The 17,645-nt window shown below is 36.0% G+C and overlaps 1 protein-coding gene across 1 annotated transcript in view; it reads right to left on the minus strand.

The window, feature by feature from the left end:
* ZFPM2 (zinc finger protein, FOG family member 2) overlaps positions 1-14,513 on the minus strand; it is a 312,267-nt gene extending 297,754 nt beyond the window's left edge. Inside the window, exon 1 of the mRNA XM_014536528.1 lies at positions 14,416-14,513. The gene's annotated coding sequence lies outside the window, so the exon portion shown is untranslated. The remainder of the gene's footprint in view (positions 1-14,415) is intronic.
* Positions 14,514-17,645: the final 3,132 nt, after the last annotated feature.

The raw sequence follows: 17,645 nt of genomic DNA on the forward strand, positions 1-17,645 counted from the left end.
TTTAAGTTGATGATTTTGTATGATGTTATAAATACCGAAATGGCCCTTAGGCAGAAAAAAAGTTTCCTATCCCTGGTTTAGGTAAATATGCTTGAATTAGAAAAAAAAATTATATTATTCTAATAAAAAAATCAGATTTTTTTAATATCCAAAAGCAATTTGCCCTTAAGAGGTCATTACTAACTTCTTAAGCAATGTGTACATTTATACTATCAAATATTTGTATCATTATTCATCTTCTAAGAAAAAACTTTTCAAAATTTAAAATGAAGAGGCTAGCTCAATCCCAAACAGCCTAAATCTTCAAACTATCACTGCACTAGAAATGCCATGTGCCTTACTGAAATATGTTTTAATTCTCCCCAAGTAAAATCCCAGCCACAATATACAGTGTCATAAAAAGCATTTGCAAATACTTGGCTTTTGAACTGCATAATTCATATGTTTGTGTCAACTACACAGCTCAACTATATGTGCCAACCATTTATCTTAAATGGATAACAAAATACAGAAGTATAATTTCTGTAAATACAGTTTTAATGTGTGTTGGCTTTGCACTTTCTGTGATTTAAAAGTAATTTCATTTTTTGAAAATTAAACAAAAGATGCATCTGTAAGTTGTAAGAACTATGCTTCCCTCTTTCCTTTATTATGTAACATATAGAAAGAGATGGAGATGGAGAAATATAATTGTACACTGAATTGGTCCAAAAGGGCTAATGTAATTGGTTCTCTCATTTTATAACTAACTTCGATTGTTTTATAATTCTACATTTTATAATGTTTTGGGGGACATTACAAAATCAAACAAATCCACATTGCATGGATGTAATCTCATTTCTTTTTCCCCTAATAGTCAAGATATCTTTCACTCTTGCAGATAAATGTGTCTTCCACAAAGAAGTTTTTGTTTGTGTGTGTGTGTTTTTTAGTTAACTTTACCTAATGTCATTATCACTCTGGCATATGCAGTGAACATGAAGTTTTCCTTAAAGAGAAAATTCAAGAACAGTAAGTAAATCAATTTCAGAATTTCCCATTGACATCTGCGATATGGCTACTGAATAAATGTCTTTTCTCCACCTTCTAGAAGAAAGAGTTCCTATATATTTTTAGCAATTTCAACCAAATTACAAACAGCTCCAAAAGTCACTTTACTGGGCAGCTCCTGGGGAAGAAATTCCCTTACAGGGTCCCTCCTCCACCGCTCCCCCACAACAGTGCCTTCAATAGCTGGAACTCCTATAGAATAGATCACAGACAGTGCCTGCCCAGGCTGACCAATCCCCAGGGCAAAGTTTTCTTTTTTCCCTTCCAGATACTTCGTGTTAACAGCTTGAGGGCGTTCAATCAGCACCGCTTTGATCTCGGCTGGAACTATAATTATTTAACATTGTTACACGGATTTCTATAATCCACCCCACCATTAAATCCCTTTTACGTCCTCATCTTCTGAGGCCTAATCTGCATCCGGACACTTAGTTTGTCTCCTCCGCTGGTCTCATCAGGAGCCTGCATTCTCCAACATTCCGGCTGACGATTTTCTCTCGCTCTTATGAATTCATTTTCTCACAAATTGAAAACTACAAAAAAATGCCTTGTGCATTTGGTCTGTTTTTAAGAGCCCCCTATTGAACACTGGGATCGTTCACCATTCACTGCAAACTTTATTTTTCCCAATTCTATGGAATTCATGTACTCAGGGTAGGTTTTATTAAAAGAACGATAAGCATATATTTGATTTTTAAATGGATTTTTGTAAAAGCATGCGCAACAGAAAGTAGCCAATGCTGTGGCTTTTTGAAAACACGGGAGGAAGGGTTTGTAACATTTTGCAGTTTCCTATTTCTTCTTCAGAAAGTGAACCGAGCAGTTCTGGATGGGCCATCCTATATAATAAAACCCTAATATGCAATTTGACTGACCAGTGGAAAGACCAGTCACTATGACACCCACTGGCCACCAGGGGGCAGATGCTCAATGCAGAAGCTGCCCTCTGGTGGTCAGTGCACGCCCACAGGGGGAGCACAGCTCAGCCAGAAGCCGGGCTCACAGCTGGCGAGCACAGCAGTGGTGGCAGGAGCCTCTCTGCTGCAGGCAGGCGGTAAGGAGCAAGGGGTCCTGGACTGTGAGAGGACGAAAGCCAGGCTGAGAGACACCCCCTCCCCCCAGTACACGAATTTCATGTAACAGGCCCCTAGTAAAATAGAAAGATATGAAAGTGACTGAGAATAGGAATCTCTTGAGGACAATTTGGTAAGAATGTCTGAAGAGGTCTCTGAAGGTAGGTCCCAAGAAAAGGGGGAAAGAGAGATAGGAAGGCAACTTTGAACAACTTTGAGGCCCTCTAAAAACCAGAGGGCAGTCCAGAATAGAGAGTCCAGGAGACAAGCTAGGATTTTAAGCCTAAAATATTTTTTAATATTTTAATATTAAATATTTAATAGTCAATATTTTATTGAATTCAGAGAGGAAGGGAGAGGGAGAGAGAGACAGAAACATCAATGATGAGAGAGACTCATTGATTGCCTGCCTGCTCCACACTGGGGATCATACCGCAACCTAGGAATGTGCCCTGACCAGAAATTGAACCCTGACCTCCTAGTTCATAGGTCGACGCTCAAGCATTGAGCCACGCCAGCTGGGCTTAAGCCCTTTTTGAGTATCTATCCTGGGCCCTATGGTTTAGACAACTCTGCAATTATACTATCCATGTCTCTGTTATTTTTCTGTCCATGTTTTTATTGTATCTACTTTAATAATTTATTCTATGATTTTATTATTCACGTTTCTTATGTCACCCTAAATCTTTTGTGGAACAACACTGAGCATAATCAACGAGTAAATTATTTTTGAAAACCTAAAATAGTTTAGCACTTCACATTCAACTGAAAGTTTAATTCTAATCAAGGATATTGAATCCTATAAAAGACTCTGATTTCCTGAACAAATCAGATACAAACTGATTCACTGTTTCTCTGGCCGTTGAAAACTTAAAAGAATTCTAATGGCAAAGAAACAAGGTTGAAAGCAAGGTGATGGTGATGTCATGTTTACTTCACTTGTATATCCCTTTGTGCGAGTCACTCTTCTCAGCGATTCACTCATGTGATGCTCACAAAACCCTATGAAGCGGGTATACAGCACTCCCATGTTACATGTGATGCTCACAAAACCCTATGAAGTGGGTATACAGCACTCCCATGTTACATGTGATGCTCAAGAAACCCTGTGAAACAGGTATACTCCATTCCCATGTTCCATGTGATACTCACAAAACCCTATGAAACAGGTATACTCCATTCCCATGTTCCTTGTAATGCTCACAAAACCCTATGAAGCAGGTATATCGCATTTCCATGTTACATGTGATGCTCAAGAAACCCTATGAAGCAGGTATGCAGCACTCCCATGTTACATGTGATGCTCAAGAAACCCTGTGAAGCAGGTATACAGCACTCCCACAATACAGATGAGAACGTTGAAGGGAAGAGAGAGTAAGTAATTTGTCCACGTTTACTGAGCTGTTAAGCAGAGGAGAATTCGAAAGCATTTTTCATCTCGGATGGTGTCTCCCCTTCTGCCCCTACAAGCTTCACTTACTAGCAATGTGAGATTAAGTCAACTACCTCACTACTCTAAGACTGACCATCGTCACCTGTAAACGAGGGATAGCCTACTGGGCTTGTGAAAATTAAAGAGGTAACTAATGGACCACTTCATGCAGTACCTCGGAAAGAGAAAGCATCCGCAAGGGTGTTGCCACCCTCAATGGGAGTCCTAGCGGGGTCATTGATCAGCTATATTAGTAAGTTTTTTAAGCCTCAATATCCTCAACTATAAAATAAAGCACAGTGGCTGTGGTCAGGATGCTCAATAAATTATATATGTTATGATTATTATGTGTGCTTTCCAGGAAGAAACCAGATAAATGATAAAATAAACACAGTCACCAAAAATGTTGGGACCTAGAAAGGGAAACCTTAGATTTTACAAACATTTTATTGAAGCATAAATTAAGTTTGATGAACAGTTTTAAAGGGGAAAAAAACCTTATTTTTTTCCTTGCTTGCATTTTAGGGAAGGAAAAAGACAACTCCAAGTTAGGTGAAGTGATATTAAAATATGTTAGCAAATAACAGGTGCCATCATTTGAAAAAGGGCACATTGTATAAAAAAAAACAGACAGAAAGAAGTAGTAATGAGCATTCTCTGGGGTCAAGGTGCTTAATTTTAATTCCATGAGGATTTGTGTTGTGATCTTACCTAATGTTCCTGTGCCTCAGCTCCCCATTGGTCAAAGGGGAAACAATATTCCTAGAGTCGTTATGAGGGAAAACAATGAGAATGTGCTTGCTCCTACTTCCCTAAGCCTACAGCAGTAACTGGCACAGAGCGAACTCTGAGTAAATATAGTTACTAGAGACGTAAATGGAAAGGGGAAAACTAAAAAGTTCCCAGAGCAGAGTTTTGTGACCTCAACATTAATTCTAAATAGCTTTTCTTCTGATCATTTGAAGAAAATAACACTTTAAAAAATAAATGTTTTAGGTCATCTCATTTAATGATTTTTACCTTTATCAGTACTTTTGTGAGCACATTTTATGATTTCTAAAAAAGAGTGTCAATGAAGTGAATGGATAAAATGTCATAAATTATAAAAACTTAATAATATCAAGTGCCCAAAGGCAATCAGAAGTATTAATTTCATGTACTTTTAAACCATGTTTGAAATATTTAATGTATTTTTATAAGCTGTTATATGTCATCTTCACTTGATTTACTATTTACCCTATTAAAATATCTCATAACTATATTTACATTTTATTATGCTTACCTTTAAAAGTAAAAAATGAGTTAAATCCAGAAAGCTAACTAATAACCTCTTCTTTAGTTTAAAATGTGCTAAAATATTCTACTATATATTAATCATAAATTATTGGCATGAAATGTTAGCCTTAAGTCATATGAGTTCTTGAAATAATTCATTTCCATTTTCCAGAGAGAAAAACCTATTTTATAAAAAATTAATTTTGCCACACAATTGTAATTACGATTTTTAATGAATGAATAATGTGGGCTTTTCAAAAATATCTAGTTCTTTAAAATCGAAGAATATTTTCCTATCATACACATCAATGTGAAAAAAAAGTATTCTATATGGTTGAGTGCTTTATAAAATGTCATATTTATATTCAAATTTGGTACGAAATGTAATGATAATCATTAAACTTAATGACTTAAAATAGTTCAAAGATCTTTTAAACAATGAATAAAGCATATTTTCCTTGCAGAGTAAAATTAAAGGTTCATTTTGTTTATGTGACCATAAGAAAACACTTGCCCTTACATTGCTCAAAAAAAAGTGTGTGTGTGTGTGTGTGTGTGTGTGTGTGTGTGTGTGAGAGAGAGAGAGAGAGAGAGAGAGAGAGAGAGAGATTCAGAGCAGAGACTCTGAGAGGAAGAAGCTGTACAGCCTGCTCCCAGAGCCACTCCCAGTTGACTCCCCTTCCTGTGCCAGGACTGGGTGGGGAAAGCCCTCCTTAGTCCTTCACCACTTTCAAACCATTTTCAGAGTGAACACAAACACTTACTCATGGTGCTGACCACATTCATTTTACCCAAATCTCTATTGTGTTTTGATCAGAACTACCACAATAGGCTGTTGCCTGGGTGAAGCATGCCAGTCCCTCTCTCACCCCTAACTATAATTTAGCCTCTAGAGCAGCCGTGGGCAAACTATGGCCCGCGGGCCGGATCCGGCCCGTTTGAAATGAATAAAACTAAAAAAAAAAAAAGACCGTACCCTTTTATGTAATGATGTTTACTTTGAATTTATATTAGTTCACACAAACACTCCATCCATGCTTTTGTTCCGGCCCTCCGGTCCAGTTTAAGAACCCATTGTGGCCCTCGAGTCAAAAAGTTTGCCCACCCCTGCTCTAGAGTAACACCAGGTGGGCTATCCGCCCTCTGCCTACAATGTTGGAATGTCTTTCTCCTCTTCTCTTTTCCACCTGTCACCTGTTCCCATGCTCACAACGTACGGAGGCCTTCCCTGGGTGTCTCTTTCTCTGGCCTTCCTTTATGATCTTCCATGACTTGCAAGCCTCCATTCATCAGCTTTGGTAAAATTCCTGTTAGCGAGAAGGTCAGCCTCTCCTTCTTGAGACCTTTTTCTTTATTCCCCCCAAATTCTGCAAGAACTTCCTTCAGCATTATGTCTAACCACCAGCAACCCTTCCCTTCTCCCTCTGTGCAAGCTGACCTCTTAGCTGCCTCCCCACCACCACTCGCACTTGGCAATAGATGACCTTCCTCTCTCTTTGCTACCCCTGCACACTGCACAGGCCTGTACAACGAAATCCATAAAAATGTGTTCTATCTCATCATTTGTCTGTCTTCAACTTTGTACTATGAACTTTTTGAAAGTAGTCTGACTACAAATCATCTTTTTATTCTTAGAGTCTAGCACACAGTTATTCTTCAATAAATGCTTAAACTAATTAAATTTATTAATTCAATGTGGGTCTGCAAAGGTGCAGGAGATAAGTATACGATCTGGCAAGCATATGCAAATTATATTTATAAGTAAGTTACAAGCTCCAAGTATCAAACTTAGAAACAAGTGTAGGAATTTATTATGACGACAGAGACAGAATAATCCCCAAGGTCCAAATGCAGTCCTGAGGTTAAAACAACAACAAATATAACAATAAGAAAAGATTTGCTGTTGTCAGTTTGAATATTGGAAAGAGAGAAAATAATATTTCTAACCCATATCAAATTTATAATAACTTACTATCTAACATATTATCAAATTTAGGATATCAATTGCATTAAAAGTGATAAACCTCAAAAAACTCCTATAAACTATTAGGTAGACCAGCTATTAGGAGATAAAACTTGAAATGATAAAATTTAAAACAAATGACAAAAACGTATTATGCAAAACCTGAAGATATGATAATGGCAGGAAATAAAATATAACTTCAAAATAATTTATTGCCCTAACCGGTTTGGCTCAGTGGATAGAGTGTCGGCCTGCGGACTGAATGGTCCCAGGTTCGATTCCAGTCAAGGGCATGTACCTTGGTTGCGGGCACATACCCAGTAGGGGATGTGCAGGAGGCAGCTGATCGATGTTTCTCTCTCATCGATGTTTCTAACTCTCTATCCCTCTCCCTTTCTCTCTGTAAAAAAAATCAACAAAATATATTTAAAAAATTATTTATCAAAGTTAATGGATAGTTGGCTCAGAATAGTTTAATACAAGAATATAAACTTCTTTGGAAGCATATCTCTAAATTCTAAAGTTTGAAAGATTCTTTTTTTAATATAGTGAATTTTTATTGTGATTACATATATATAACATAAAATTTGCCATTTTAACCAAGGTGAAGTTTACAATTAGTGGCATTGAGTACACTTAAAATGTTGTATAACCATCACTACTATTCATTTCTAGAACTTTTCATCATCCCAAACAGAAATTCTATATCCATCTGAGTATAGCCATAATGTAAAAACTTTCAAACTTGCACATTTGATCTTCCTAAAAAAAAATCTACTAGATAATTTACAATAGTTCCATCTACCAGTTAAAGCTATTCTAAGAATTTTTCAGAATTAAAGATTCTTAGCTAGAAATAGGTGAACAGTAATGAATAATTTTATTAATAAATAGATCCATGGAAATCCAAATATGTTATTTATGTATCAAGAACACTTCAACCTAACACAGTCCAGTTATGGTATCAAAGCTCCACTTTAAAAGTTCTAGTTAAAAATCACTAATATATTGGTTGCACTAGGGACTGCACTATGCATCTTAATTTTTCACTATCTTTTCAGACTTTGTATGAATTCAAGAAAGATGTAGGAACTCTGTAATAGTACAGTTGCATTTCTTCATCCTCTTTTCTACTTTTATCATATATATTACATCTATATACATTTTTAAAAAATTTTTTTTATTGAATTCAGAGAGGAAGGGAGAGGGAGAGAGAAATAGAAACATCAATGATGAGAGTCATTGATCGGCTGCCTCCTATTGCATCTCCAATTGCAGGAGGATTGAACCTGCAACCTGGACATGTGCCCTTACCTGGAATTGAACCATGACCTCTTGTTTAATAAGTCGACACTCGACCACTGAGCCATGCAGGCCAGGCTTATGGGAGCTTTCACTGTAACCAGTTGATTTTGCCATGGGAGCAGGGTATAGGACAAGAAAAAATAGTCTGTTATCTATTTTTCTGGGAGCATGATATATTTACAAAATTTGACACAGTATCCATTTTCCAGCATGATACTTGAAGGAAAAGGTCACTGCAAAGTTAGGTCCAAAGAAAATTAATCTCAAAACCATTATCCTTTAGCTAGAATTTCTCAATTAAGCTTATTATAGTACAAGCAAATTAGGCAAATTCTATAACAATTCAGTATCTAAATAGCCTTACTTCCCTTTCTTATACAAATGAACAGAAATAATAATAATAAATGGTATATTTTATGCAGTATTTTATAACTCAAGGACATATCTTTCCAAACCATACATAAGTACTTTGCCTTCAGCCTACTTTTTTGTTGTTGTTGGGTTTATATGTGCCCTAATTCTACATGAGAATGCCAACTGAAGTAAGGGAATAAGATAGAGAACTTTTTCACTCCGTTTATGTGGTATTCTGTTCTACAGAGGGTAAAGCTTTCATCTCTTAATCCAGTATCCACTTAACTACACTATAGAAGATTTATTTTGACCCCCCTCTTGTTTCATAAGGAGCTCAAAAGTCTGTAGCAAATTTTGCCACTTTTGTTATAATGTTTTTCTGACACCTCCCCCCCAACCTAGTTCTTTCTCTCTCTCCCCGCCCCCCCAGCCTCATTTTCATATGGACACAAAGCATTGGATAAAATGATGGTTCATTATAGTAGTACAGAGCTCTTATCTTCATCCGGCAAGAGTCATTTCCTTCCAAAGATTGAAATGCAAATGTGAAAATTAATGATAACTGCATTATCTGATAGCAGAGATAATACCAATTCACTGTCAGAGTAATACACAGTCATTCTACGATTTCCTCCGCTTCTCAAAATATTCTTCTTACTGTCAGACTATATCTATGGTTAACTATGTTTCATAGGTTTCTGTTAATTTACTTCAAATGGCATTTCCCAGATCTTATATCTACCACATTTTCCCAATCAAAAAGGAAACGAAATCAGAACTGTAATCTCCAAGCCCTTCTTTGGATGAACTAGTAAGGAGAAAAAAAAAAAAAAAACCTGTATCATTAGTGTGTGCTTCTACCTCACAGTGGTCTTGTAGCCACCATTCCCCTTTCTGCAAAACACTCCCACCTTCTTAGTTTAATTTAAGGCACAAAGCAGAACTAGCCTGGTCATTTGAGTGCACCCATAATGTTAAACAGCAACTGAATGAGGTGACTTGTTTATGATTTCTTGACCAATTTTAGTCCAGATGCAACAAGTACACATGTATGATTTTATGCTAGACAACTATTCCTGCAAAGTATTTACATTAAAATTTCTTTAACTGAATCATGATTTCACTCTATCTGAATAGAACAGAGTTAATGTCACCCTATGGTGACTTCTACACAACAAAATTATTTTGCAAAGTTAATTCACAGTACAAGTGTTTAATGAGGACTTATCATTAAACAGGCATTGTAAGGCATTATAAGGGCTACAAAAACACAACTGCCAAATGATACTAAAAGTAATATTAAGAGCTATTTATTAAACATGTATAAAGCTTTGAGCTCTTCTGTTTACATGGAAAATGTCAATAACGATGTAGATATTATTATTATTAGCCCCATTTTATAATTAAGGAAACTGAGGCCTTGGTGAATTAATAACTTATCAAAGACACACAATTAATAAGTGACAAGGTCACAATGTAAATGGAAGAAATGTTTTTGGTTTTCTCCACTCTTACACTATCCAAAAATAATTTACCTCATGGAAAGTCAGACTTCCATGAATCAATCTGTAATATATAATATAAAAGTTATTTATAATTGTATTCTACTAATTCATTGAACAGTCAATAAAGGTTATTTTCTTTTGCATTTTTATTAAAATGTCCCCAAATATCTAACATATAAATATCAAAATCTACTTAAATAAAATACATGCTTATCTTGAAAAGTTCATGTCAAAGAATCTAAATAACTGCTTGCCCTAAATTTTATATCTGTGTATATTTGCATTAATACACATGTACTTATTTGCATAATTTGAGTTACATGTTCCTTTTTTAGAGCTCCTAGAAATTTCAATTATAGCTGCTGTAAGTCTGATGGTGAGACCTAGATTTACTCAATATTAAACCAGAAAAATCAAATTATTCAGTATTCCCAAGTGTAAGACGAAGTAACAATGTTTATAATAACATAACCTAGAGTTATGTTCTTAGAGTTAATATAAGTAAGATGTGTCTTTTATGGTGATTCTTTCATAGTGATAAATCATGAATTTATAACAATTTTTCTGAATTCTCTTCCCCAAGTCTCCTTCTAAATCTAAATACATAAGTTAATACTCTAGACCAGTGGTTGGCAAACTCATTAGTCAACAGAGCCAAATATCAACAGTACAACGATTGAAATTTCTTTTGAGAGCCAAATTTTTTAAACTTAAACTATATAGGTAGGTACATTGTTATTAACTTAATTAGGGTACTCCTAAGGCTTAGGAAGAGCCACACTCAAGGGGCCAAAGAGCCGCATGTGGCTCACGAGCCGCAGTTTGCCTGCCACGGCTCTAGACTTTGTCCAGGGATTATTCCAAAGATTTCTTTAAAAGATAAAGCCAGAGATGTAAACACTATTTCCAAATAAGGTCAACATTCTAACTACCTGTCACTGTTTTAAGGAAAGGGAAACCCATTAACATCTGCTGAATCCCATGCTCTTCCAAGCTCTGTGCTAGATACTTTCTATATATCATCCCTTTCAAATTTCACCCTCATAACAATGTTTCAATGTAGTTACTGTTCTTTCCATTTTACAGATAAGGAAACTGAGGCCTGGCTGTTCAATATGCCTGAGCTCACAAGGCCCCAAGTATCAATGTGTGAACTCAAGCACAGATCTGTCTGACTCTTTAATCTGTACCTTTTCTTCTGTAGTTTAGGCCATTCCCTACTTTCTAGCTTGACATACTTGATTAGTGCATCAATGACTTCAATGCAACACAGGAGTAATTAAAAGAGGTTAAGGAGAGAAATAGCTTCAAAAGTGTGTGGGCAGCATCATACAACACCTTTGGACTTCTCCCTAGCACCTTTCAAAATTATTAGTACACAATAACCATTTACTGATTAAGTGTATACGAATATTGGTAAACTGAAACACTGCAAGGGTGATAAAACATGAAACTTGTGAGGGTAATAAAAGAAAAGAAGAGGTATTTAATGTAGGCAGAAGTGATATAAGTGAAGTACAGGCAAATACAGATGAAAAGGAGAAAGATTGGATAACAAGTACCTATGAATTAGGTTCATATAATTAAACATTAAAGAATTTCACACCACAGAAATGGTTTCAAATGTAAGGTACTTTTTGCAAAAGATGTTTAGGTCCCACCCAATCCTAAGAGTGAACAAAGGTCCAAGCAATTACTAAATGTGCCTTTTAGTTGAATAACAAACAAAGAAAAAAAAAGTTTTCACTGTAAAGCTGGCATTTGATAAAAATAGAACACTTCAGATAGGAGTTGATTCATTATTGAAATGAGCCATCAAGAAAGGTTGTGGAGCCGTCTTCAATCAAACTCTTTAAAAATAAGATAAATCCTAATCTATCTTAAATGATGTCAGCTCTATGCCTCAAATTCTTTAGATAATTTCCTTGTCCTTTTATTCTGTCTATTTTTAGAGAAAACCGTCTATCTTAGAGTGACTGTCTGAATTGGGTAGGAGGGCCTCAACATTAGGAGACCTTGAAGTCACACCTGGCTCATTACCTCATGTCTTAACTAATAATTTGTGGTTAAATTCAAAAGTAGATGCATTTTTGTGGAACCACAGATACTACTATTGGGCTTTCAAAAATGCTGAGAAGGATTTTAAAAGGTTCTGCTTCAAGACTCAACAATTCCAAAGCCATAATAATGACCACGCGCATTTTATGTGTATACTTCTTACAAAATCCATAATATGATTTTCTGCATTTGACAACTGGGAATACAGGCACAGAGATATTAAGCAAAATGCTAAAAATCACCCAGCAAATTAATGGCAAATCCAGAATCTGCAACTTAAATGCTTAGAATCCAGAGCTATTTTCTAACATGTTTGGAAATGGTCATTAAAACCTGGGTAATTTTATCTCAATACAGTTGGAAAGTAATGTTTTGTGAAGAACAAAAATCTGAGTAAAAGTATTGATAACATCTCTATTTATGTAATAGCAGAAGTAAAAAAAAAGTCCTCTATACTTTCTCCTGATTAAAGGAGAGACATAAATATTCTACCTTAAAAACATAAATACCCAACAGATATTCTTTTGTTGATCCTCATCAAAAAGTTTCAAAGTAATTAAACTTTTTTTTTGGGAAAATGTTTCATCCATTTTACTGTACATATTACAATTTTTCTCATACACGTATCTGCTTAAAGACATACATTTTTCTTTAAAGTTTTTACATATTCATATGTGCCACAAAAAAAGAACATTTCTCCACTGTCAACTAAAGAAAATTTTCATTAAATCAGACAGATTAAATTAATTTCACTTAAAAGTGAAAAATCATATCCTGAATGAAGTTATACTTTAACTTACTCCTCAGTATATTTTGTACATTTTTAATCAAAGGCAGTCTTCCCTGAATTGAAAAGACCGAATTATACAATAAGGTCAGAATGCCAGAAGTCCACATTTCCTTTTAAACTCTTAAACTGTGGTTTTATGGTACTTTATATACATAATACACTAGAGGCTCGATGCACAAAATTCGTGCAAGGGGCTCGGCCCTCGCAGCCGCAGCAGCTTGCCTCAGCCCTTGCAGCCATGGCTTCGTCCTGAAGGTCATCCAGTAAGACGTCTGGAAGGTCATCCAGAAGGTCATTTGGCTACCTGATCTAATTAGCATATTATGCTTTTTTTATTATAGATTTTCATCCAAAATCTTGTGTAACATTATGCTATGGTACATAGAATACAAACATTTGTGTGTCTCATGAGTAATATTAGAAATGACACCCTAATAATCAGATATAGTATATCTTCATTTTTGTTTGCATTTTATTTTACAGCAGCTGGTTTCAGAAAATTCCTACCAGAGTTCCTCTCCTCTTCACACACAGCGGAGAGCAAACTGCAAAGTCACACAAGGCTGAAAATGTGATTGAAATGTAGGGATCTCTCTTAATGAAAAATGTTACTGCTTTGAAAATTATGGCTAAAATCACTTCTAAACTCACTTATATTCTTAAGCCCTATGACATAATCGTCTCCATTTATAAATATACCATCAATTGTAAATTACATCGGCACCAAATACAAAGGTGTTGTTTTTCCACAGAGCTTTTATGAACTTTATATATTTATATACAATTATACTGGTGTTTTGGAGTATTTTGAACAGTTTTTGTTTTCTTGAAATGGTAAGATGTCAGGATCTTTAAAATTAAATTTAATTTTCATTCATGAAAATGAAAATGTTGCCAAAACCCTGACTCTTAGTGAGGCATCTGATGGTATTTTCTAAACTTCTAAGTACATATTGAGACTCTTTCTATAACTTACAATATGACTACACTGAAAATTTTTCTTTGAAGTATTATTATGTATTATTATTACTGTTTTGAAGCTTTAAAAATATGCCCAGCCAGAACCGGTTTGGCTCAGTGGATAGAGCATCAGCCTGCGGACTCAGGGGTCCCGGGTTCGATTCCGGTCAAGGGCATGTACCTTGGTTGCGGGCGCATCCCCAGTGGGGGGGCGTGCGGGAGGCAGCTGATCGGTGTTTCTCTCTCATTGATGTTTCTGGCTCTCTGTCCCTCTCCCTTCCTCTCTGTAGAAAATCAATAAAATATATTAAAAAAAAATATGCCCAATTTGAATACAGATTTAGCATAAGGATTTCAGTTCAAAGAAAAAGCAAGTAGAGTTGACTAATTCTTCTATGAGTATGAATGAAAACAAGATGAAGACTTCAAGCAAAGGTAACCTTTGGTTTTTATAATTTATCAAAAAGATAAAATTTTCTTTAGATAATGATGTTTATTTAACCTCCCAAGTAACCAGTATATAAACAAATAACTTTTTAAAGATCAGAGTTGAGGTCATGAAGAGTTTATGACCTAATTATAATTTGAGAAAACCCAGTGAATTTCTGATAGTAGCAATAGGTGGCTGCATTTTAAATTTGCTGTCCTACCTGGTCCATCCCAGTCACCCGTCTCCACTCCAGGCTGCCCTGGCTTCTCTGGCTGCGTGTCCCCATCTGACTCCGCCGTCTCCTGGACGCCTTCTTCATCACCTAGGAACACCAACACACAGAGAGAAAGGGAAATGAGGATTTAAACTTGACATTTAAGTCCTTGTAGCGGGATGTGCTTAGAATATGTCTAATTATATATTCATTACATATATTGTCATTATACTGACAATGTCCATGATTACTCATTTTGATATCTATTACAGCTTGATAATAAACAAAATCAGCATTATTCATTAATAAATAAACTGCTATAAACAATAAAGAACATTCCCATAAAATTTTTCATTTGAAGTTATTAATAGTCTATATAAGAAGAAAAATTAAAAAGCAGTGTGTAATTTTTATAATACCTTCAATACAGAAAATTTTAACTCACTTATTTCTGAGTTATAGTTTTTATAGAGGCAAGATGCAAAAGACAAAATTAAATATCATAGAAAAGACATATTTATGTTTGGGGTTGAATATAGGTTATTTTAAAGAAGATTTTATTTTTCCCCCAGCTTTAGGCTTGCTAAAACTAGGCCACATTTACTTTTTAAATGGGTCTAGAAAAGGCTATATTTAAATGATTAGAATATGTGATGAGCCAGTGACTCAGTCCTCACAATGCAAGAAGCTATATAGAGAGGTATCCCTGTAATACAGTGAGTACAGCCAGTCTGGACAATCCCATGCCTTCATTTTCACATAATAAAAGAGAAACATAATACTTTTTGAGCACAAGAACAGACAATACTGTGGTGAAGGCCTGGGGTGGGGGGTGGGGGGCAGGTGTGAGCGACAAGGGGTCAATGGAGAAAAAAGGGAGACATCTGTAATACTTTCAACATTAAAGCTAAATTAAAAAAATAAGTATAGTTATGGCAAAGAAGGAGAAACACATTAACAATGCAAGCACATTTTAAAAGTAAAAATATAATTTTAAAGTAATTTTATTTTAAACCAACAATCAGAGCAGTCCATGAATAATTCCAATGAGGACAATTAAGATACAGAAATATAGAGCCCAGAAGCATAAAATGACACTGACCAGGAAGAACCTATTATGACTAATTTTGGACTTCTACCTTCATAGTGAAGTCAGTGAGAAGCACTAGGTTATTTCAGTGGGGGACTGATATGACCATGTGACATACGTTCAATAATCTATATAATAAAAGCCTAAGCGACCATTATGGTGGAATGACCAGAACGACCAGTCACTATGATGCGCACTGACCACCAGGGGGCAGACGCTCATGGCAGGAGCTGTACCCTGGTGGTCAGTGAGCTCCTACGGGGGGAAGTGCTGCTCAGCTAGAAGCCAGGCTCACGGCTGGCGAGCACAGCAGTGGTGGCGGAAGCCTCTCCCACCTCCATGACAGCGCTAAGGAGCAGCGAGCCGAGCAGTAAGGAGCAAGGGGTCCCATACTGCGAGAGGGCGTAGGCCGGGGCTGAGGGACCCTCCCCCCCCCCCCCCCCCCCCCCCCGCACGATTTTCATGGACCAGGCCTCTAGTTAACATATATTTATTGAGTTTCTATAAACACACTTTTTTGGGTCCAGTCTTTGACTTTCTCTTTATTCATTCCATAACAACATTGACTCATGTCTCAGATAACCTTGCCCAAAATTTTTGTGAGACTATAGTTCACTCTACTCTGAAATATTTTATTAGGCAAATTACTTATTTGGAAGAAGAAAAAAATAATGACAAATATAGTGAGAAACAAGTATGTTTGGACAAATATATCAGAATCATTATAATAATCACAAACATGAGAAGTAAAAAGTTTTCATTTGAATCTGTAAAAGTTCATCTTTATTGAACAGAAGTGATATACATCATTAATTGATTAAAATACTACATTTTGATTCCTAAGCACTGTGTTGAGCATTAAGAACACAAAACAAAGATTGGCCCTCTTCTCACCTAACTTGCAGACTAGGACAGAGACAAATCAATAGACTGCAACCGCATATGATGAGTGCTTTGACGGGAGAGTCCATGATATACGAGAGGCACACAGGCATGACACCTGAAATGGACTTGGTGCAGTAGAGGCTTCCTATAGGAAGGAAGCAAAAACATATCTGACATTTTGCAGGCTTGATCTTAGAGGAAACAACTCTATAAGTATAATGTCCCTAGGCTCCATTTTTCAGATTAAAAATGAATAATCCCTTATGAAAAACATTATAGTAATTTCATTGTTGTGGCAAGAAAAATGGCAGCTTAGAGGTGGTTAAACTTAAACCATTTCAAAGATATAAGAGTTGTGTCCAGATGAAGTTTCAAGATGCCAAAGAGAAACAGAAAAATATTGCTATCGTATGATAGTAAACTGAACAAAGTCCTTTCCTTCATTTGATATAGGCTGAATTTACCCACGATTATTCTCATCCAGTATCACTAGGAAAAGAAAATGGTAGAATGACTACAAATCTCAGCAGACCTTCGATGCACAAAGAAATTTGGTCAATAGTTCAAAATGAAAATTCTATAGTTCAGTTTATTAAGGGCTTGATTGAACTAGTAATTTCATAAAGTAAAATAAGTTCATTAAATGTCACTTAACGGTCAAATCAAAACTATAGGGCTTAGCTATGGTAAATTGTGCTGCTATGAACATAGGGGTGCATATATCTTTTCTGATTGGTGTTTCTAGTTTCTTGGGCTATATTCCTTGAAGTGGGATCACTGGGTCAAATGGGAGTTCCATTTTTAGTTTTTTGAAGAAACTCCATACTGTTCTCCACAGTGGCTGCACCAGTCTGCATTCCCACCAGCAGTGAATAAGAGTTCCTTTTTCTCCACATCCTCTCCAGCACTTGGTTTGTTGATTTGTTGATGATAGCCAGTCTGACAGGTGTGAGATGGTACTGCATTGTCGTTTTGATTTGCATTTCTCTGATGATTAGTGACTTTGAGCATGTTTTTTTTATATGTTTGGCCTTCCTTATGTCCTCTTTCAAAAAGTATCTATTTAGGTCTGCTGCCCATTTTTTGACTGGTTTATCTTCCTTTTGTTAAATTGTATGAAAAAAAAACAAATCCAGAGACAGAGAAGCATCGATCAGACCATCAAACCTCAGAGGGAAGACAGGGGAAGGTGGGGGTAAGGGAGAGAGATCAACAAAGGACTTTTATGCACGCATATAAGCCTAACCAATGGACACAGACA

The sequence above is a fragment of the Myotis brandtii genome, unplaced genomic scaffold (assembly GCF_000412655.1).
Source record: "Myotis brandtii unplaced genomic scaffold, ASM41265v1 scaffold1643, whole genome shotgun sequence".
Classification (NCBI taxonomy): domain Eukaryota; kingdom Metazoa; phylum Chordata; class Mammalia; order Chiroptera; family Vespertilionidae; genus Myotis; species Myotis brandtii.